The sequence below is a fragment of the Mauremys mutica genome, chromosome 4, assembly GCF_020497125.1.
Source record: "Mauremys mutica isolate MM-2020 ecotype Southern chromosome 4, ASM2049712v1, whole genome shotgun sequence".
Lineage (NCBI taxonomy): Eukaryota > Metazoa > Chordata > Testudines > Geoemydidae > Mauremys > Mauremys mutica.
Window position 1 is genome coordinate 104899996 of NC_059075.1, and position 14996 is coordinate 104914991.

General features: G+C 41.5%; 1 protein-coding gene and 1 long non-coding RNA gene across 6 annotated transcripts in view; one reads left to right on the plus strand and one right to left on the minus strand.

Annotated features, from left to right (window-relative positions):
* The window catches only part of KCNC1 (potassium voltage-gated channel subfamily C member 1), a 154674-nt gene that overhangs the window by 90418 nt on the left and 49260 nt on the right, over positions 1-14996 (plus strand). The gene's annotated exons all lie outside the window — the stretch shown is intronic.
* Positions 1-14996, minus strand: part of LOC123370409 — a 33148-nt gene that overhangs the window by 16710 nt on the left and 1442 nt on the right. Inside the window, exon 1 of one of the 2 annotated variants that reach the window (XR_006579402.1) lies at positions 1065-1179. The exons of the other annotated variant lie outside the window; for it this stretch is intronic. This is a non-coding gene — a long non-coding RNA (uncharacterized LOC123370409). Of the gene's footprint in view, positions 1-1064; positions 1180-14996 lie in introns of those variants that run through there. 2 annotated transcript variants of the gene reach the window in all.

The following is a 14996-nucleotide window of genomic DNA, read 5'->3' on the forward strand; positions in this document are numbered from 1 at the left end:
ATGCACTAATTGGTGCAACATGCATGAACTGAGACAAAGAGGATTAATCCTGGTTCTTTGTTCATGCCTTGTAATAATTCTTGAGAAGGCAGGGCATTGGGGAATAAGTTTCTGCCTTTTTGCTTCATGCTTTTGAACACAACATTGGCAGCTAATAACAGCAAACACCATCTGTAACTTGACATGAGATAAGGCCTCAGACGTTGCATGTATAACCAAAACTAGCCAGAATGACTCTGCAATGCTGCTGCTAGTGCATTTGTCTCCAGATGGGCACCGGGGATATCTTGTCCTAAAGCTGTGTAAATGACAATATTGGGGATAGGCTAGGGTTTGTGTGGCTGTAGGACAGAGTCTAGATTGCCCTGCTCAAATTCCAAAGAGCCATTTTGACTGATTGGATTCCTCAGTCACTACAGTGGCACTGGAGTCACCAAAGCTGATAGTGTTTGGCGATTTCAATGTCCACATAGATAATTATTTTTCTCAGAAGTTTAGGCTGCCCTGGCAAACATCAGACTATGGTGGTTGGTTGTAGACTCTGCTCACAAGGCTGGGCACCCTCAGGATCTGGTATGTGAGTCAGGAGTGGAGTCTGGAAGGGTGGCTTTTCGCCCTCTGTCCAAAACCAATCAGTATCTCTGACCATGTGAGGTCGGCCTCTCTCGTGGTCCATCCTTGAAACCAATGAGCTTCCAGGCAGCCTGCAGAAATAAGCTTGCTCATCAAACTGACTGTTGAGCTAGGGCAATGGGACAATTCTAGCCATGGCTTGGAAGGATTGTGTTACAAACTCTTGTAACCCGCTATCAATACAAATGATGCTGAATGCCTTTTCCTTCAGTTTTGTCCTCACAGGAAACTAGAAGATTTCCATATCAGCAGATATTACCAGGGATGTCCAGAGATCCATGTTGGGTTTGCCCAAGGACTTTGGCTACTTTGGAAGCATGTATCTATCCCCAATGAACTGCCAAATCTTTGCAGGTTCACCCATCGCCAACATACATCCAGTGCATTACGTACAGATGGTTCTTTCACCCTCCCCTGACACCTTCAATTACCTGTTTAGAGTACCACTCCAACAGCTGCTCCAGAATGCAGCTACTTGATTAGGGCTGGAAAGGATAAACTTTGTATGCACTGTAACTCAGTCAGATGTGTTGACAAGAATCTGAGACGAGAGAAAGCTATTGGTTACTCTACATTCAATGAAGAAAGCTCAATGTAAAGGTTGACAGCCATTCCACTGTCTGGCCACAACGTCCGCCATGATGTCATCAATTTACAGTGACATGATAGCATTTTCTACCAAAGAGAAACTGGGTTTAAAAAAAAAAAAAAGGACCAAAGACCAAGAATGTCTTAGGCAAGTCACTTAGGCCAGGTCTACACTTAAAAGCTTTACCAATGTAACTATTTCGTTCAAAGTGTGATTTTTTTTTAAACTAGAGTAATTAGGCTAGTAAAAGCCCCAATGGGGGTACAGTTATGCCAACTGAAATGTGTATATCAGTACAGTGATTCCCCTCCAGGAATAGCTACAGGAATAGCTATACCAGAAACAAAAGTAACCTAGTAGCTGCATACACTATTAAAGGGGCTGTACTTCTTTACATATGCTGGTATAGTATAAGAGCGATAATGTTTCCTTTGTCTGTCTTGCCATTTTAAACTGTAACCTCTTCAGGGCAGGAACGCTAACTATGTTTGTACAGTGCCTAGCAGATCATGGTTCCTATCTCTGTTGGGGCCCTAGTTGCTACAATAATAAGTGAGTGGAAAGAAATAACTTTGAAAAGAAAGGTTCCCACTTGTTTGTCTGCCCCACCTTGTACATTACAAGTTGGCCAAAGAGAGGGTGCTCAAAATATTCAAAAACAGATTATAAAATGTTAGGCTACTTTTCCCTTCTTAAGGTCAATAAAACATTGGCTTATGCATATGTACTCTAAGCACAGACCTCTGAGATAAGCAAGACTTGTTTGTCTATCTACCTGTCCAAGTTAACGGAACAACCTTCCAAGGTAAGAATGGATCATCCAGTTCCCAGGGCCTTACTTTACCTTGTTTTACATATGGTCTAATCCTGCATTCCATATGCAGGCACAACTTCCACCAAAGGTAACAACACTTTTCCATGAGTAAAGCCTACTAAAATTAGGCTCATAGCCCCCGAGTCAGCAAAACAGTTAAGCATGTACTTACTTTTAAGCATGTGCTTGAGACTATTCACTTAAATGGGTCTTAAGCACATACAATTCTTTGCTGAATTCTGATAGACATAAGCACATGGCAAATGCTGCGATAAATCAGAGCCATCATGAGGATATCAGTTGAAGTAAAGCCCATGTTTTAATAGGCTGTTTTGTTCTTCAAGATCCTTAAATTAGTTAAACATAACCCACAAATTAAAAATGTAACGTGAACATCAATTCTTTTGCCATTCCCTTAGCCCTCACCACGCCTCTAAGTACTGCGCCATTAAAGCATCAGCACTGCGATGATGTACTACTCCAGACATGCTGCCAAACAAGACCTTTTGGCTGCATTGGGGAGCCTAAGTATTTAATTTAATTTTTAAATGTAATAGACAGAATAAAACAGCTAGCACTGTGATATTTGGAGGCTGAATCCTTTAGAGGTGCTTCAGAGAGTCTTCTGACTAATTTAATGACAGCATGGACTAGACCTCTTTCGTTTTGGATGGCCTTCAGCCCAAATGTTCTATAATAAGATAAAACCCATTAGGCTGGTATTTGCATTTCTTTGTTGAATAGTTAACTGCATCTTTAATGCAGCGCAGATGTCCTGGCATCTTGACCACACTATTCTGCCATTTAGAACTTGTTTGCTTACTTCCATGTGGAAGAATTCTTTCCTTACCCACGCTACAAAAGGGAAAAAAAGAGAGAGAGAAAGAGAAACTGATTTATGAATCATGCTCATTGTTGCCTGAATGTTCATCCATATTCTTCATTAGATCTAGGACTGGGTAAAAACATGTTTTTCATTATTCATGTTTCCTTATTGGCGATATTTTTCTCAGCTGTCTGAAAATTTCTAGGGTTTAATTTTTTTCAGTCTGGAAATTTATGGATGTTTCGCAATAGTGAAAAATCCTTTAATTTCACCTCTGCACTTCAGTCTTCCAATCTGTAATATGGGGATAATGATACTGATCTCCGTTGTAAAGTGCTTTGAGATCTACCGATGAAACATGATATATAAGAGCTAGATATTATTATTATTATTTCATTTAATAATTTGGGGCGTTTGTTTGTCACGTTTTTCATCACTACCACTTGTCCATACCTTAACCCCGACAAAAAGAACAAATGATCAAGTCTGAAAGACAAAAGCGGAATGGTTTGATCCACTGTGATGGATGAATGCATCATTGCAGAGTCCCATAGATTCTGACAGAGATACACACAGACATAAGGGTCTGTATTAGTGGATACAATTGCAAAAACAGGGCCTATGGGATGAAGGGAGTGAATGAGAAGAGGACCAAAATTATTAGCATCACTTAGTAGTATACATTTACATTAATTACACTAAGAACACAAACATAACTTTGTGGGATTATGTGGAGGGGGGAAAGTTTTTCACCTGGACGTTGTTATTCAGGAAGTTCACCACTTCATTACTTTGCTCCACGTTATGATTTAAGGATCAACAAGCAATGGGAAGGGAGGGAAAAGGGTCAAACTCTGTCGGGTCCAGCCCCATCAAAGCTAGTGGAACGGTTTCTGCAAACATATGCTCTCAGTTTGGCCCTAAGCTTGGTACACGATTGTGAGTAGATTTTCAGAGATGTTAGCTGTAAAAAATAAACCAGTCAAAAGCTTGTTGTGGAAATAAAGAAGAGCAGCGAAACCCTCAGTGCTAAATTGCCTGTCAGCCACCGAAAACTTTCCTATAACTTTATGGGGTAGTGTGTGTGTGTGGGGGGGGGGGTTGTTTTTTAAAGATCAACAAAACCCATCGTAGGTGATGTAAAAAGTCAATATTTGTAGCCATCTGATAAGCAGTCTGAGTGATGTGTTTGAGATTCTGGGGAGTGTCAGTATTGAAAACTATAACCATGACAGACTGTGCAGTAGATTCTGTGCAAAAAAAACAGAAAATGAAGGTGCTTATTCACAAATAGCTCTGAGGGACTTGATCAAAGAGCAAAACCAACAAGTCTAATTTTATGGTGCCAGACGAATGGAGTGCAAATGGTAAACCAGGGGTCGGCAATCTTTCAGCAGTGGTGTGCCGAGTCTTCATTTTTTCACTCTAATTTAAGGTTTCACGTGCCAGTCATAAATGTTAACATTTTTAGAAGGTCTCTTTCTATGAGTCTATAATATATAACTAAACTATTGTTGTATGTAAAGTAAATAAGGTTTTTAAAATGTTTAAGAAGCTTCATTTAAAATTAAATTAAAATGCAGAGCCCCCCGGACCAGTGGCCAGGACCCGGGCAGCGTGAGTGCCACTGAAATTCAGCTCACATGCCGCCTTTGGCACACGTGCCATAGGTTGCCTACCCCTGGGGTAAACAAATACCACAAATGGGGCAAAATAAAGTATATCAAGATCCTCAGGTGGTGTAAAAGGGTGTAGCTCCACTGAAGTCAAGGATGGTCACATCTATGGAGCTATCCCATCAGAGGATTCAACCAAAGATATTTTACTTAGAATATGTCAAATTAAAGTATCCCATGTGATTATTTGAAATACAGACTAGGAACTTGTTTTAAAAGGGTAAAAACCATGTTAAGTGTTAAGCCAATTTTCGTGTCAGTTATGGCTTTAATTTTAATTTATTTATTTATATTCTTTTAGCGCTCCAGTGCCAAAGAGCAGCTGGTCATATCTAGTCTGACCTTCTGCACCCATTGTTATATCTTTGGGGAAAAGGAAAGGCTGCAGATTTTCCTAGTTTTAGAATAAAATATGTGCTGTAGGAAGCTGGTGAGGGTGAGGATTTACTCAGCTATATGTCTGCTTCATCCTTTAAAAAAAAAAAAAAGAGCATAGATTGGGCTGAGTATCCAGAACCAAAATCCAAGACCTATAAAGTTGCCACCAATAATATGGATCCATATGTGAGTAGATATGGGTGTAGATTTGAAGGGACTGCATCCTACCATGCCACAGCTTTGATCCTTCAAGTCTTTGCAAAGCGCACAAGATTGTTATGCTCAGTGCAAATGTCATCAGAGGTTAAATGTGGGCACAAGTGAGCTTTGGCACTAGGAATAATCCTACTCCTGTGGAAGTCAATGGATTTAGGATCAGGCCTCTACTCTTCAAAGTGCAAGAATAAAAAGAAAAAATGGGCAGGGTATATATGAAGAATGCAAAGAATCCTGTGGCATCTTATAGACTAACAGACGTTTTGCAGCATGAGCTTTCGTGGGTGAATACCCACTTCTTCGGATGCAAGTGGTGGAAATTTCCTGGGGCAGGTATATATATGCAAGCAAGAAGCAAGCTAGAGATAACGAGGTTAGATCAATCAGGGAGGATGAGGCCCTGTTCCAGCAGCTGAGGTGTGAAAACCAAGGGAGGAGAAACTGGTTCTGTAGTTGGCTAGCCATTCACAGTCTTTGTTTAGTCCTGAGCTGATGGTGTCAAATTTGCAGATGAACTGGAGCTCAGCAGTTTCTCTTTGAAGTCTGGTCCTGAAGTTTTTTTGCTGTAGGATGGCCACCTTAAGATCTGCTATTGTGTGGCCAGGGAGGTTGAATTGTTCTCCTACAGGTTTTTGTATATTGTCATTCCTAATGTCTGATTTGTGTCCATTTATCCTTTTCCTTAGAGACTTCTTGCTTTTACAGAACCAGACTAACACGGCTACCCCTCTGATATATGAAGAATGGGCACTTCTGATCCTCAGCATGTGAATGAGGAATTATGCTACATTCTCCTGTCTTAGGCCCCATTCTGGCTTCTAGACAGTAGTTCTTTGGTTTCTCAGTGGCAGAAATCTCATTAATATAGGATCAGGTTCTTCAGTTCTCCTCATCACATTCTGCCTTGTGCATGTAGATACACCACTCCATAATGGCACGGTTCAGGATCAAGCCCCATGAAAGAATTGAGAAAGAAAATCACAACTGGTAACGAAGGTCCTGTCTGTACACAGTGACTCCAAGAATGCTCACCACTTGCAGCCACTTGACAGTCCTATTTTGTTGGCTTTATTAGCATAGGTGCCCCTTAAACTTCAGTCTTAGAACACAAATACTAAAGCTTCTAGCCACATAACCAATGTGTTGGGGACCTGATCCTGCAAGTTGTTCTGTGCAGGTGGACCCCTTCACCTGCACAAAGACCCAGGGGGCTGCCTGTGAGGAACAACTGGCAGGCTCCAGGCTTTAGACTGCAGTATGGATATCAAAGAGCCATTAGACACCTCACAGCAGCTACTGACAATTCACTTGATAACATGAGATTGATTCCCAGAGTTAAAGCTAGCTATGAACCAATTTGTCCCTTCTTTAGATGTTTTGATATACCCCAAAGACTGCTTTATACTTCTTTGGTATAATTTCTTATAATTATTTCCTGACAAAATGCCTATTTCATCTTCTAGAAAATGTGCTACCTTTGAAATGGCAGCTCCCTCTGTAAGGCAGGATGGCCTTAGTGTTGGAATAATAGCTCAATGCCTGCTAGATGGTTTTCTCTTCATACTTTTTTTTTTTTTAAGGGGAATTGAATACTCATGGAGGATGCCAGCCTATTTTAATGGTGGAATGGTGGGAGGAGCCTAGCAGAATGAAAGGCCATGCCCCTTCAGATGAGAGAGGAGCCAGAGAGCACAGAATTTAATTGAACATGGAGGACAAACAATGAACAGACAAGGACAGGAGTGCAGGTGATAGGGTTAAAATGAGGCCACCAGAAGGGGACGCTGAGCAGAGATTGACAGCCCTTGAGACTGAAGTCTTCCAGTTACTAATAAATCAGGTACAGCACAGGACGCAGCAGTACTAGCTTTCACACCCAACAAACGTGCCTCAATTCTGCCCTGCAGGGACCAGTTCTACAGTTTTCCCTTCTCTTTCCCCAGGGCCCTTTCATTCCCTGGCACTGCTGCCAAGTGCTAATTAGAGTGCCTCTTAGTGCCAGTTGGGTTGGGTTCTGTTTATGTGAATTTCTACCCACTAAGATATGCCCTGTTTAAAAGTGAAGCAATGAAGAAATTCATAATGATGATGTTGAGGGTGGAGAGGAAACCCAAAACTGTTTATCTAGGAGGTGAGGGGAGAATCTCTTTTTTCATGGCTGCTAGTGCATGGCCATGCATCAGAGCAGTCTTCTGGCAAGTGTGCCAGCCCCCTCCAGCATTCTCTTTCCCCCCCTCCTCACCCAGCCACCATCTGTTCCTGCCCTCTGTGGTACCACCTTACTGGCAGAGTCCCTTTCATGGGGGAGAAATGAAATCCAGAGCATGAGCAAGTTCCCAAATCTCCACTAAACAGGCATGTAAGTTAAGATTTTCAAAGCCCACTAGGGGAATTAAACCACACATCTCCCATGAAATTCTAATAGAGTTACGGAGAGAAATCCTCTAGGTAGCTTTGAAAATCTCAACCCTAGAAACCAAGTCAGGGATTCAAGCCGAGGTTGTCCCATTTAGTAGAGCATAGTATCGTAATAAATGCTTTACATAGCACCTACAGTACTTTTAAGCCACTGAGCCACTTGCTCCATAGATACTTGTCTGGTGGGAGAGGGGGGGGAAAGTGTCGTGTATCCATCAGTTGCAGCAGACAAGAACATCTTGTACTTGGGTTGTTTGTCAAGTAGGTCTGGAATGCAGGCGAACTGGCAGACTAATTAGATTTTTTAAAACTTGGTATTCAGAAGTACAATCCTTATAATATCCTATCAGCTTAAACATAGGTCTGTGAGTGCAATAACAAATTACCTCCTCCAAAAAGAAAACAGTAGCATTTCAGCTTCAGCCCAACAGGTTTTGGTTTTAGCTTTTTTTAAACAGCGAGTTCATTCAAGAAATGTCCAGTCTGATAAATGATCTATTAGTTTATTGTTTTTAAAAGCTATATTCAAATACAGGTTTGGCTTTGGAAAGCTTTTGACCATCCCTTCCTTTGTTTGTTGACAAACCGGAGGGAATACAGGGCAGAATGACAAAAACAAAACAAAAAAAAAACCCTATACCACCACCTGCAAGCCAGAGGACTGGTTTAGGAAGAAAGATTAAAACAGCTCAACATACATAGTTTGGCTAAGCAATGGCTAAGGAGGCAACAGAGCATTTTGGAGATATCTGAAGGGCACTGACACCAGAAGGAAAAGAAATTATTTAGTGTGCAACAAAGGAGTATAACTAGAAACAATGGGATTTTAAGTAAGCAAGGAGAAAATTAGACTAAATTCAAGGGCAGCTAGGTGTATTCTGCTGTGTAACACTCTCCCAGGGAAGTGGTAGAACCTTTATATTTTGGGCTTTAAATACTACAGGAAAATATACTCTAGGGGAGAATCCCCCATTTGCAGCAAGATGAACAAAAGAAACCTTTTCCCATTTTTAATTTCTAAGTTTCCTAAGAGTGATCGCTCACTTATATTCCTGATTATGCCAGAAAACTGGTCTTGGAGCAAAGTCTCTCTCTCTCTATTATATTATGAAGTAGATCACTTATAGCTAATACTACCGGGACTTGTTCATGCAAAGAAGAGCATTACTGAGAATTGCTGGGAGTTACTGGGCAGGCAGCAAGGACAAGAGAGTGATTCATGCTAGTGGTCATTACAGATGCGTATTATGAGGAGAGTCACTTAATGCTGATGAGCATTAGATGCATGCATTGCTAGGAGAAAGTAAACCAGGTTCTTTTAAAATCTAGGATCATCATTATCTCCCATGATCTCTACCAGACATGACAAACCCACAAAAAAAAACTGCAGAAATTGGGCTTGTTTTTGGCTTAATTGGCTTGTGAGTTGCATGTTAGCTAGTTTTTGGCTTGTAGCTTTTTTTGTTTGTCTCCCAGCAAGCAGGGGCGGGGGAAGAGTTGGGGTGCACAGCGGGCTCACCACAGTCCCAGACTGCATGCAGGGGGGCGGGGGTCTACTCACATAGAGTGTTGAGGTTCTTAGGGAGTGGCTTGTTTTGAAATGGGATTAGCTTGATTTTCGGCTTATTGTGAAAGTCGGCAACTGTGATCTCTACCCAAATACATCTGTGGGGTTCTGAGGGAACCATGCTGCACCCCAATCTTGCAAACCCCTCCCAACCACCTACAATACAGAGTTGCTGTGGAAAGGTTCCTGCAGACTTGAGAGAAGGCAAAGAACAAGCCATGTTAGCTACACTGCTCGCTTCAGCTGCTTTTGAGGCTTCTCTACCATAATTACTTCTTTATATTTGCTCACCTCTGGCCCCTAGCCACATGGTCCTGCAGCACTACACACGTCACTGAGCCTCAGAGCTTGCCTTGCAACTCTCTGAAGGAACCTGCTTACAACACAATTTTATGCAAATCTGGTTCCACACCTGGTTTCAGTTTGTAACATTAACTGGACCTTCCCATGTTTCATAGATATGCTGGAATATTGGTTGGAATAATCTTGTTACCAATCATGATTAAGGACCAATCTATTCTATATACATCAGGTGTCAGGAGACCTGGTTTCAATTCCCACCTTTGCCACAAACTTCCCCTGTGAACTTAACTAGTCACTCAATCATTGTCACTCGGGTCTTCATTGGTAAAGTGGGGATTATAATACTTCCCTGCCTCACAGGAGTGCTTCAAGGATAAATTCACGATCTGTGAGGCACACAAATACTAGGGTGACATGGGCAATATAAATATCTAGATAAACAGACACCTGGGTTCAGTTCCTGCCACTGTCGCAGGCTCTCTGTATACCTTTGGACAAGCCACATTGGACTAGATTGTGACATTGGGTCCAGCTTTGAGCAAAGGCTGGTGCATAAGCTGTGCCAAAGGGCATTGTGGATTTAGAGACTTCGCTCCAAATCAAGTCCTTCCCTGCTTCCTCCTTGCTCAGGAAGAGGAGCCTGTTACTTCACTCCTTCCCATGAAGCAGTTTTCTCCTGCCTATGCACTCAGCCAGCTACTCTTGCTGGTAAATTGGGGAGAAAGGGGGAGCCAATTCTCCCCCCACAGCTCAACCCTTCCCTACTCATTCACAGTGGGAAACATCAGGCAAGTAATTGGAGTTGCAATCTGAGCCTGGAGGGAAGGAATGCCTTAGCTGTACTGGGGAGTAGGAATGAGTAATTGTTGTGATTATGTGTCCTTCCCTTGAAATTCAGATCCCCATTTGTAAAATGGGGCTAATAATACTCCCTCACACACACAAACACTTCATTAATGTTTGGGAGGCATTCAGATACTTCAGTAACGAAGATCCATATAGACAGTTAAAAAATAGCCTCATTACAGGTATCTAAGGCACAATTATGTTGCAAGTCGCTTTCCTGGCACGGTTTTGTTTGCAGTGTAGAATGGGCTTTAGTGCTGAGCAATACTGAAGGTTATTTTGTTAATAAAAGTTACATAACTCTAAAAAGTAAAAAGTTCACCACTCGTGTTAGATAAGGCAAACCAAACAAACATGCTTGTTTGCATAAGTTGTAGTTGATCTTATTCATTGAGACTATAAATGCTCTAATTCAGTTTTAAAACATAAAATCAATTGTAAATTTATTTAGACCAATTTAGCAGCCTGCCTGTTGTACATCACTGAGCTTGTATTGATTGTTTCAGATAGAATTCATTCCAAATTGTATTGATTTAATTCATTAGCAAATTTTTAGCCAAACCTACTTTGTGGTCTCCGGCTAAAAAGTATGTGAAGCTCTGTTTTAAATTTGAAAGACTTCAGGAGAATTCATGGTTGGATTCTTTTTCAAGATTTCTCCCAGGATTAAGATTCCTACCCAATGTTATTATGCATCATCCATTTCACTTTGAAGAATCAGTTTTAAAAAATACTAAGAGTGAGAATCTAAGGAATCTTAAAAGAAAAACATTTGCTGAAGATGGAAGTAATATAGTATATTGGTCATATTAATAGATAGTAAATTGCTTTTCTGATTTACAGATTTGGATGTGTAAAAATAGCTCAACAATCTATACAATATCTTAAATGAACAGATCATCAGTAGGTTTGTCTGACTTTAGAGCAAACATTATTACTGCACCAGTTACCCTAGTAACTGAATGCAACTCAGTTACCATGGCTACTGCTTTTTAAAATACATTCAGTGATTCCCAACCCCCCCACACCTCTAAAAATTGTGGTTTTCTTTTTAAGGGGAGGGGAATCTTAGTATTCTGTAGACATTTTCATTTAGATAAAAACGTCTGTAAAATGCAAATGCTAATAGCAGACAGGGACATTTTAAAAACAGGCTTATTTTTCTGTCCAAAATCTTTAGCTTGCTTAGGTCCTGTATTATCATGGGTCCAATTCTGCCATGAATGCCCTCACACTGAGTAGTACCTTACTGTACCGCTCACTGTAACGGAGGCAGAATGAGGTCCAAATCATGTGCTAGTTGTGGTTATTGTGCATGTCAAGTTTAGTTTCTTTGGGGAGGCAGCATTGTCCGATTGCTAGAATATGGGACTAGGCATCAGAAAACCTGGGTTCTGATTCTGACACTAAATTACTACATGCATTTAGGCAAGTCACTGTGCCTGATTTCCAACAGGGCTGAGCACTGGTGGCTGGCTCGAGCTGCCTGGCATCGCCACTTACCCCGTGTCTCGGATTCACATTAGGGAAATATGGTCACTTTACTCAAGAAGCCCAGAAGTGAAAAAGAAGTGGGTGAAAATGAGTCTTGTATGCAGAATGCTATTTTCGGCCCTTGCTGGCTCCTGGAAACAATTGTGAATAAAAAGGCACAGCTTTCTTGGTTTTGCTTGGCTTTACTCTGAATTTTTCCCTTCTTTTTATTTAGTGCAGCATATAATTAACTCAAGCTTGTTTGCTACCCACACCTCCAGGTATTGAAATATTTCTTCAAACAGTTTCGCCTCAGAGCCAGCTCTATGCCTGTTTGCTCTGGCCCACAGCTAGTTCTACAAGGTATTTTGGAAAAATTAGCAGAATTGCCCTGTTGATTAGGTTCCCCTTTCCTTACAGACTTTCTTCCCCCAGCTTAACGTCCAGGTGAACATCTAGATGTTTTAAAATATACTTTTTCCCTAACTATTTGCTCAAACTCTTATTTAAACAAAGAAGGACGTGCTGCATGAAGGACATGTGAGATCCAGTTATGTTACATTATGGAGGGGAAAATGCAGTTCCTTCTGGTTCGACCCCAGAGTCCAACTCGGTTCAATTCACTTTCCCTTTATTTATATGCTGTGGTACTGCACTCATGGATATATATCCTGGGCAAGATCTTCAAAAGTGACTAGTGATTCTGTAAAAATAATAGGAGTACTTGTGGCACTTAGAGACTAACAAATTTATTGTAGCATATGCTTTCGTGGGCTACAGCTCACTTCATTGGATGCGTGTAGTGGAAAATACAGAAGGAAGACACACACACACACACACACACACACACACACACACACACCCAATGGGTGTTACCATACACATTATAAGGAGAGTGATCAGTTAAGGTGAGCTGTTGTCAGCAGGAGAGAAAACTAACTGTTTGTAGTGGTAATGAAAACGACCCATTTCCAGCACTTGACAAGGAGATATAAGGAACTGTAGGGGGGCGGGGGAAAGATAAGCATGGGGAAATAGTTTTACTTTGTGTAATGGCCCATCCACTCCCAGTCTTTATTCAAACTTAATTTAATGGTGTCCAATTTGCAAATTAATTCCAATTCAGCAGTCTCTCTTTGGAGTCTGTTTTTGAAGTTTTTTTGTTGTAATATTGTGACTTTTAGGTCTGTAATCGAGTGGCCAGGGAGGTTGAAGTGTTCTCCAACTGTTTTTTTAATGTTATAATTCTTGACGTCTGATTTGTGTCCATTTATTCTTTTATGTAGAGACTGTCCAGTTTGGCCAATGTACATGGCAGAGAGGCATTGCTGGCCTCAATTTTTCAGAACACAGCTTGAGACACCTCAAAAAGCCAGATGGTCAGAGACTGGCGGTCAGCACTGTCTGAAAATCAGGCCCCTTTGAGGTGTCTCAAGTGAAGAATACAAAAAATGGAAGCACCCCAAATCAAGAGTCACTTTTGAAAACCTTGCACTGTAACTGTTTATATACATTTACCTACTGTGGAGCAAATTTCCCACTCCCCAGCCAAAAGAGGGGTGTGGAAGGGCCTGGACTCAGTGGAGCTGCTGTAGCTCAACTGCACAGGAAAGGAGGACCAAGCATCCTGGATCTTGCACAGGGGAGCTCATTGCACTCCAGTGTGAAGAGGGAGAATTGGTTTGAGCTAAGGGAGGGCTGGAAGTGGGGTGGCAGATCCATGGTGTGGACATTACATACACACATAGGTGGGGAACATACCCCAGTCTAGGAGCTACGTTTTTGGTGTTAGCAGCATTGGAGGAGGATTCTTTCTGCTACACCACACAAACAATCCCTGCATCAAGCCCACAAAACTCAGGCTTGGTAAAACCTCTAGTCCTATACAGGAATGACTCCTAGCATAACCCTCATTTGACACGACAATGAGACATGTGGGCCCTACATTTTCAAAAGTAACTGATGATTTTTTCGTGACCAGATCGAGACATTTTAAAGGGGCCTGATTTTCAGAAAGTCCAGAGAATGCACCCTCAGAAGATCAGGCCCCTTTAAGGTGGCTCAAGCTGAGCACCCAAAAATTGAGGCACTGGAGGTCATTAGCCCCTTTTGAAAATGCAGGCACTAATTTTTAAAAGGTATTTAGGCACTGCAGCACTCACCATTGCAATGCCGAACTAATTTTGGTATCTACATCTCATTTTCACAAGAGATTTAGGCACTTAGGAGCAAGTCAATCTGGGCCTAAGATGCATATTTTCAAAAGATTCCCATAATTTTGGGTCTCACAGTTTGTCATTGCTCAGCCTGAGACACCTGGGTGTCTGAAGTTGGGCACTCCAAATTATTCGACATCTTTTAAAAGATGGACCTTAACTTCTGTCCCTCACAGTCTCTTTGTCTACAGAAGAGGAATAGGATTTACTTGCCTACCCCCCAAGAGTGTTGTAAGGACGGATTCATTAATTAATGTTTCCACAGCACTTAAGACATCAAGAGCTCCTTACTGGGAGTCATACTGCTAAGTATTATTTTGGGTTCTTTGTGGTGCAGGTGGATGCTAAAGATCCCACAAGGCTGTTTAAAAGAACAAATACCCCTTCTCTCAGCTGATAACCTCCAGAAATTATTTGTCACTTCTGCAAGTGTTCATAGCAGATCTGCTTGTGGGCTATTGCTAAGCAGAACACTGAAAACACACAGCAGATAATTACTCCACTCTGAGCTGAGCCCTCCTATTACCCTGCAAAATGTTGAATATTCTGCAGGATGCAAGTTAAACAGTTGCATAATATTTCTGGCAACCTTTAAAATACAATACATTCTTTTTACTTTCTTTGGAAAGCAATTTTCCCTTCAGTTCGGGTTTAACTCACCCAACATTTCTTTTAAAGTGCAGTCCATCTTTTCAACTAGTTGATTTGACGAAAGCATTGTCTGCACCAGGAATATTTTAGTGGAAATTTTTCGCTGTTGCTTATGTAACCCACTGGTCAATGTTACAGCTCCCCCATCTCACAGAAGAGATGAGTCTGAAACAACCCCAGCTAGTGAGTCTCAGCTGTAACAGCTCAGCCTTGTAGTTCTAGGGGTCACTGGTTCAGTCCCTGGTGTGCCTGCCAAAATGGTGGCCATCATGCTAACACCATTACTAATATCATCGGGAGCCCCAGTAAGTGGCAGTGTTAATATCATGTCTGTTAGACCTGCTCTGAGGTAACACAGGGTTGCCCACTGGAGCCTGGCCTAGGTGGAGC